Source organism: Malaclemys terrapin, chromosome 1 (assembly GCF_027887155.1).
Source record: "Malaclemys terrapin pileata isolate rMalTer1 chromosome 1, rMalTer1.hap1, whole genome shotgun sequence".
Classification (NCBI taxonomy): Eukaryota; Metazoa; Chordata; order Testudines; family Emydidae; genus Malaclemys; species Malaclemys terrapin.
In genome coordinates this window covers 31,182,796-31,190,103 of record NC_071505.1, presented here as the reverse complement: position 1 = coordinate 31,190,103, position 7,308 = coordinate 31,182,796, and the positions used below count along the sequence as shown (strand labels likewise).

Genomic DNA, 7,308 nt, shown 5'->3' with positions numbered 1-7,308 from the left:
AGTCAAATATGATGAGGATTACTGAAAATCTTATTAATCATATATAAAGTTTTACCAACCCCAAGAGATCAGACACAGTACTCTCTGGGTTTCAGATTTTACTCAAATACACGCTTACAGCCAATTCTTATTAACTAATCTGTTTTATTAAAAAGAAAAGAAAGAGTTCTTATGGTTAAAAGGTCATTATACGCACAGATATGAAGAAAGTCCTTGGTCGGTTTCGTAGCACAGATGTTGAGCTGCTGTGTTGCAAAAAATCCTTTCAGAATCAATTCATTAAGTCATAGTGCAATAGGCAGGACATGTGTTTAAATTCTTCCATGAGAAATTGCAGGGCAATCCAAAATAGAGTTGGAGAGCTCAGTCTTGCAACTTAAACGTCTCCTGACAAAGCTTAAGCAGATCTGAGATGACAGGATCAGGCCCTAGAGTTCTCTGGCAGGCTACAATAGCCTCTTGACAGCAGATAATACCGCAGGCATTCCTTGGATGAAGAACAGGTAATATACATTGTTGCTTTGAAGTAAACCTTCTATTTCCTATTTATACACAGGTAGTTAATTGCATTGATTAGCATAAGGCAACTCACCATTCAAAGGGTCACAGGTAGTTTACTACAAATTTAAAAGAGAAATAAAGACAATGATATTACACCACATGTTTCATTTAATTGAAAATATTCCATTTTGATCTGTAAATCAACAGAATATAATGAAGAAATATTACAGACAGGAACCGAAATTTTGCATCTACAGGCTAATTAGACCACATTGTTAATCTCCTAATAGATATAGGTAAACACAGACAAACACAATTAGTATTTACTTCTAATTCTGTCACAATATAGGTTTACATTTCAAAGGTTTTATTCCATCTAAGATGGCTTTGATAGCTATCTACAAAAAAATGGCCCTGTTTACCATTTCAATACTTCCCTAATATGTTCTTAAAGGTTGATCTTTAGGTCACTTAGCCTGCTGGTTGTTTAACCCTTGCTGGCTCAGTGTCACAGCTTCTCTAAGGTTACTAATTCCATGCTACATCTGACACAATTAAGCAAAGTTCTCAATTATGTTTGTTATGGATAGTTTGGGGCCAAATACTCTGGTTTCAGTGGGAATTATGGGCCCAGTCCTGTGTCAGTTGTTAACTGATTGATTGATTGATTGATTTGGCATTTACTTTAGTGGGAGCAGGACTGGGCACTATGGCCAGAGCTCACTGAAGTCAATAGGAGTCTTTTCTTTGGACTTTGGATTAGTCTCTATATGTGTAAGTGAATGTGTGTTGCTCTGTTAGCTGCATGTCGTTCAGAAAGAATATTAGGGGTATTTCTACAGCTAATTGGTATCTACAGCAAGATTGGTTACCTACCTCAAATGGACTAAAGGCCAGCGTTTCTAGAGCTGAAAGAATAGGGTTCAATTCTCAGCTTTGCAGGTGTGTGTAGCTGATTATTATGGAGGGGAAGGTAGCTCATTAAGATCATGGTTCCATTTTTAAGCTGATCCTATCCTCCCTAGTAAACTCAAGAGGAAGAAGAGAATCCTCATGCTTTCAAATGTTTACAGTTACCTCTCATTAGAATATTTGCTATTTTATTTTATTTGTTTTGAAAAATGTCTGTTTCTTTGTGACTCTTTACCTGTCCAAGAAAGTTACATTACCCCACAACACATGAATCCTAGACTGATTTTGACATATAGTCATGCAAGAAGCAGTTTTCAAGGAAAGGAATATAGTAAACTATTTAACAAATTGCCATTATGTGAAAACTAGATCAGATACTAACAATGTTATTTATATAGCACCCAAAAATGTGCTAGGTTCATAAACTTAAGCAACACCAACATAAGTTATTTAATACAAAGTATATAACATGACAAAGAGTGAGAGACAGAGAATACGTATGGATGTGGTGTGTCATAAATTTTCTATCAGCTCGAGTTTGGAGTGTTCACATTACTCATGAGTGATGAGACTACCTGTGAGTTCTACAGGTCATCCCAAATGAGTGTAAATCAAATCTTTATACCACACCAGCATGTGTTCTATTTACCACATTGCACACATGTAGTGCTGAGAGATACCATGGTGATAAACACTAATAAGATGTATAGTGAAAAATAACGGATCCAGTTGAGAAATCTCTATATTTATCTAAAATTGATTTTCTCTACATAATGTCATAATTTTAAGGCCCTCTCAGAACCTACTAGGGTCAAGAGCAAGTGTTGGGTCCCATTGGAAATCTGGAATGGTATGTCCAACGGTATGTAGCACCAATTCTTAGCAATAAAATGGTGTGAGATATCTGCTCTTAAGACTGTCATTTGTATAGGACAGAATACTGCCTGTCTTGCACCTCAGACCAGTGAACTGGGAGATGAGGCTGAAGGGAGGAAGGAAAAAAAATGTATTCGATAGGGGTTTTTCATTGGAAACTGCTTGCATTAGCTCGGAGATCTGGGGTAAAATCCTGGCCCTGATGAAATCTAAGGGAGTGTTACCATTGACTGCAATGGGGCCAGGATTTCATCCTTAGAAATTTTGAAATACTCCAGCAGAGGTAGATTTAGATGACAGAGTGCAAGTGAAATGGTCAAAGACAAATGATAAAAGCTGTTTAGCACGTGGATATCCCCACCACAGATATGGTGTATGTATGCACATTGTTCAATTAAACAGGCATGAACAGGAAGCATATTTCAGATTACTCATTTTCCAGCCTTTTGAATTAATATATTTCAGTGAGATTTCTTTGCACATAATTTAAATTAGTAGGGTTCCATAAAAAACTTTCAAGCAACTCAGAACTATGCCATTTCATTGTGGAAAACTAACCGCCTAATGCATTTTCATAATAGATACCAGTGAAGAGGGATTTATAATGAAAGTGAATATACCATAGACCAAACAAAGAAGAAAATGGGGAACTCAAGTAATATAAATTCATTCCAGGCTGCCTTGAAAATCTGAAAGAAATACAGAGCACCTTCTTCTGAGGCTCTTCTTGGGAGACAAGCATTTTGTAAATTAACTGCTCTGATGATACAAAAGTACCGGTATTTCATGTAGCAGTAACTAGCAGCAGTGGTAGAGCTGGCTTATTAATACTGCATGGTGAAAAGATAAACTAAGAGACAAGTGCATTGTTGTCTGGGTTTAATTCCATGTCATTTACTAGTGTCTGTGACTTTTGAAATGCTAGCATTGCAACATGTGATGATACCCTTACAGTTGCCATATACTGTGCACTAAACTAGTTATGCATTTGAGGAATGGCTATTGGGAACTTGATTCTATCTTCAGATCAACATGTTAAAGTAATAATAAAAGTATAGTTTTTGCATTTGTGGGAACCTCAGAGTTACCAACACCTCGGGAATGGAGGTTGTTTGTAACTCTGAAATGTTTGTAACTCTAAACCAGGGATCGGCAACTTTTGGCACGCGGCTCGCCAGGGTAAGCACCCTGGCGGGCCGGGCCAGTTTGTTTACCTGCCGCATCTGCGGGTTCGGCCAATCGCAGCTCCGGCTGGCCGCGGTTTGCCGCTCCAGACCAATGGGGGTGGCGGGAAGCGGCGGCCAGCACATCCCTTGTCCCATGTCGCTTCCCGCAGCCCCCATTGGCCTGGAGCAGCAAACCGCGGCCAGGGGGAGCCACAATCGGCCAAACCTGTAGACGCGGCAGGTAAACAAACCGGCCCGGCTCGCCAGGGTGCTTACCCTGGTGAGGCGCGTGCCGAAGGTTGCCGATCCCTGCTCTAAACAAAACGTTATGGTTGTTCTTTCAACAATATTGACTTAATACAGTGTTGAAACTTTACTATGCACAAAAAAATGCTGCTTGCCCTTTATTTTTTTTTTAGTAATTTTCATTTAACACACTGTACTGTATTTGTTGCTTTTTTTTTGGTCTCTGCTGCTGCCTGTACTTCCGATTCCAAATGATGTGTGTGGCTGACTGGTCAGTTTGTAACTCTGGTGTTCATAACTCTACAGTGGAACCTCAGTTATTCAAATGCTCTTATCTATGTCCCATATGAGACAACCTTCATGAACATTGGCTGTTTTGAAACCTGGATGGAATATGCAACCCACATGAGTCTCCTCATAGACAGTTGTCTGCATACATGCAATTTTACATTGAACAAAAGCATAGCTACTCAGGGATTCACGTGGAATTGAGATATTTCCTGAGCGACTTTTGAGCCAAAACTCAAAGAATACACTCTTCCATATTCAACAGTAGTTTACTAATTTGTGCCTGATATAATAGAGATCACTATTTAATCCATACAAAAATAATTAAATAATGAATGTTCTGCATTAAATTTCAGTTTCAGCACACAGTCAATGAGAGAACACAAGTAAAGGGAAATTGCTCATAAAAATGTTAGAAGGGATTGCAGATATTTTACCATGTCATAGTATCATATGACTGGAAGGGACCTCAAGAGGTCATCTAGTCCAGTCCCCTACACTCATGGCAGGACTAAGTGTTATCTAGACCATCCCTGACAGCTATTTGTCTAACCTGCTCTTAAAAATCTCCAATGATGGAGAATCCACAACCTCCCTAGGCAATTTATTCCAGTGCTTTACTACCTGACAGGAAGTTTTTACTAATGTCCAACCTAAACCACCCTTGCTACAACCTAAACCTGCCCATTGCTTCTTGTCCTATCCTCAGAGATTAAGGAGAACATTTTTTCTCCCTTCTCTTTGTAACAACCTGTTATATACTTGAAAACTGTTATCACGTCCCCTCTCAGTTGTCTCTTCTCCAAACTAAACAAATGCAATTTTTCAGTCTTCCCTCATAGGTCATGTTTTCTAAGCCTTTAATCATATTTGTTTCTCTTCTCTGGATTTTCTCTAATTTGTCCATATCTTTCCTGAAATGTAGTGCTCTGAACTGGACACAATATTCCAGTTGAGGCCTAATCAGAGAGGAGGAGAGCAGAAGAATTATTTCTCATGTCTGGTTTACAACACTCCTGCTAAAACATCCTAGAAGGATGTTTGTTTGTTTTTTGCAATAGTGTTACACTGTTCTCTCATATTTAGCTTGTGATCCACTATAACTCCCAGATCCTTTTCTGCAGTACACCATCCTGGGCAGTCATTTCAATGTTTTGTGTGAACAACTATCATCACTCTTTTCATTCCACTAATATCGCTGGAGGACGTTAAACAGAAGCTACACAAGTCACACATTTTTAAATCAGCAGGTCCAGATAACTTGCATCAAAGAGTTTTAAAAGAGCTGGCTGAGGAGCTCGCTGGACTCTTAAGGTTGACTTTCAATAAATCTTGGAGCATTGCAGAAGTTCCAGAAGACTGGAAGACAGCCAATGTTGTGCCAATTTTTTAAATGGGATAACCCGATAATCCTTGGCAAGATAATGGACGACTGATACGGGGCTCGATGAATAAAGAATTAAAGGAGAGTAATGAAATGTATGCAAATCAACATGGGTTTATAGAAAATAGATCTTGTCAAACTAACCTGATCTCTTTTTTTTCCATGAGATTGCAAGTTTGGTTCATAAAGCTAATAATGTTAATGTAATATATGAAGACTTCTGTAAGGTGTTTGACTTAGTACTGCACAGGATTTTGATTTAAAAAAATTAACATGGCCACAATAAATGGATTAAAAACTGGTTAACCAATAGGTTTCAAAATGCAATAGTAAATGGGCAATTGTCATTGAGTGGTTGTGTTTCCAAAGGGGTCCTGCAGGGATTGGTTCTTGGCCCTACACTATTTAACATTTTTATTAATGACATGGAAGAAAACATCAAATCACTACTGATAGTTTCCAAATGATACAAATATTGAGGGAGTGGCAAACAATGAAGAGGAGCTCACTGATTCAGAGCAATCGGAATCTCTTGGCAAACTGGTGCAAGTATACAATATTCATTTTAATACCGCTAAATGTAAATGTATACATCTAAGAACAAAAAATGTAGATCATACTTACAGGATGTGGGACTCTATTCTGGGAAGCAATGACTGAAAAAGATCTGGGGCTTGTGGTGAATAATCAGCTGAACATGAACACCCAATGTGACTCTGGACAAAACAGCTAACATGATGCTGGGATGGCACTGGTGCAACCGCTGCTGGAATACAGTGTCCAGTTCTGGTGCCCACAATTCAAGAAGGATGTTGATTCACTGGAGACGGTTCTGAGATGAGCCAAAAGAATGGTTAAAGGATTAGAAAATATGCTTTATATTGACAGATTCAAGGAGATCAATCTATTTAGTTTAACAAAGAAAAGGTTAAGGGGTGACTTTATTACAGTATATAGGTTTCTACATGAACTAATATTTGATAACGGGCTCTTCAATAGAGAAAGGTATAACATGATCCAATGGCTGGAAGTTGAAGCTAGACAAATTCAGACTGAAACTAAAAAAAAAAAAAAAGTATGCCTTTAACAGTGAGGGTAATTAACCATTAGAACAAGTTCCCAAAGGTCCTGGTGGATTCTCCATCGCTGACAATTTTTAAATCAGGATTGGATTTTTTTTTTCCTAAAAAAGATATTATCTAGGAATTATTCTGGGGAAGTTCCATGGCCTGTGTTATACAGGAGCTCAGACCAGATGATCACAATGGTCCCTTCAAGCCTTGGAATCTATAAATATTTTATTGTTTTCCCTCTATTTCTCTAAAATGCTAAAGAAAATGTATTTATATTAAGGCAACTTGAACTTGGTATCTGAACTGTTAACAGAAAACAGTTGTTGGTTGTCCCAAGCAGAGAAAGTACTTTAACCTCTGAGGAAACCCAGCCAAATATACTATGCTTGGAAATGAGATGTTGGGCATAGGGTAGACGGCCATCTCCCTCCTCAAACAATGCCAGGGAAGAGCTGCTAAGGACAATTATAGATACGGTCAAAGCTAAGTGACCCAGGAGATACAAAAATGTACAAGCTTTCAGAGGATTCACTACTGGCATTTCAAAAATCTCTGTATTTCCTGGCCATGTAGGGTGACCAGATGTCCCGATTTTTTAATCTTTTTCTTATATAGGCTCCTATTGACCCCCACCCCCTGTCCCAATTTGTCACATTTGCTGTCTGGTCATCCTATGGCCATGTCCAGAGGCACAAGTATCAAAATGCAGAGATTAAAAAAAGGATACTATGGAATTATTTCTGACACATGAAACATCAGAAGAAAACAAGATCAAAAACATACATGTAAGTATCTGAAATTTTACCTTATCTTTTTATATCATCATGTGATATCTTAATGCCACTACTGGGACTCATACTAA

At 38.3% G+C, this 7,308-nt stretch overlaps 1 long non-coding RNA gene across 1 annotated transcript in view; it reads right to left on the bottom strand.

The window, feature by feature from the left end:
• Nucleotides 1-201: 201 nt before the first annotated feature.
• Nucleotides 202-7,308, bottom strand: part of LOC128830414 (uncharacterized) — a 45,364-nt gene continuing 38,257 nt past the window's right edge. The window contains exons 2-3 of the long non-coding RNA XR_008443578.1: nucleotides 5,998-6,205; nucleotides 202-617 (exon numbers count right to left, since the gene is read on the bottom strand). This is a non-coding gene — a long non-coding RNA (uncharacterized LOC128830414). The remainder of the gene's footprint in view (nucleotides 618-5,997; nucleotides 6,206-7,308) is intronic.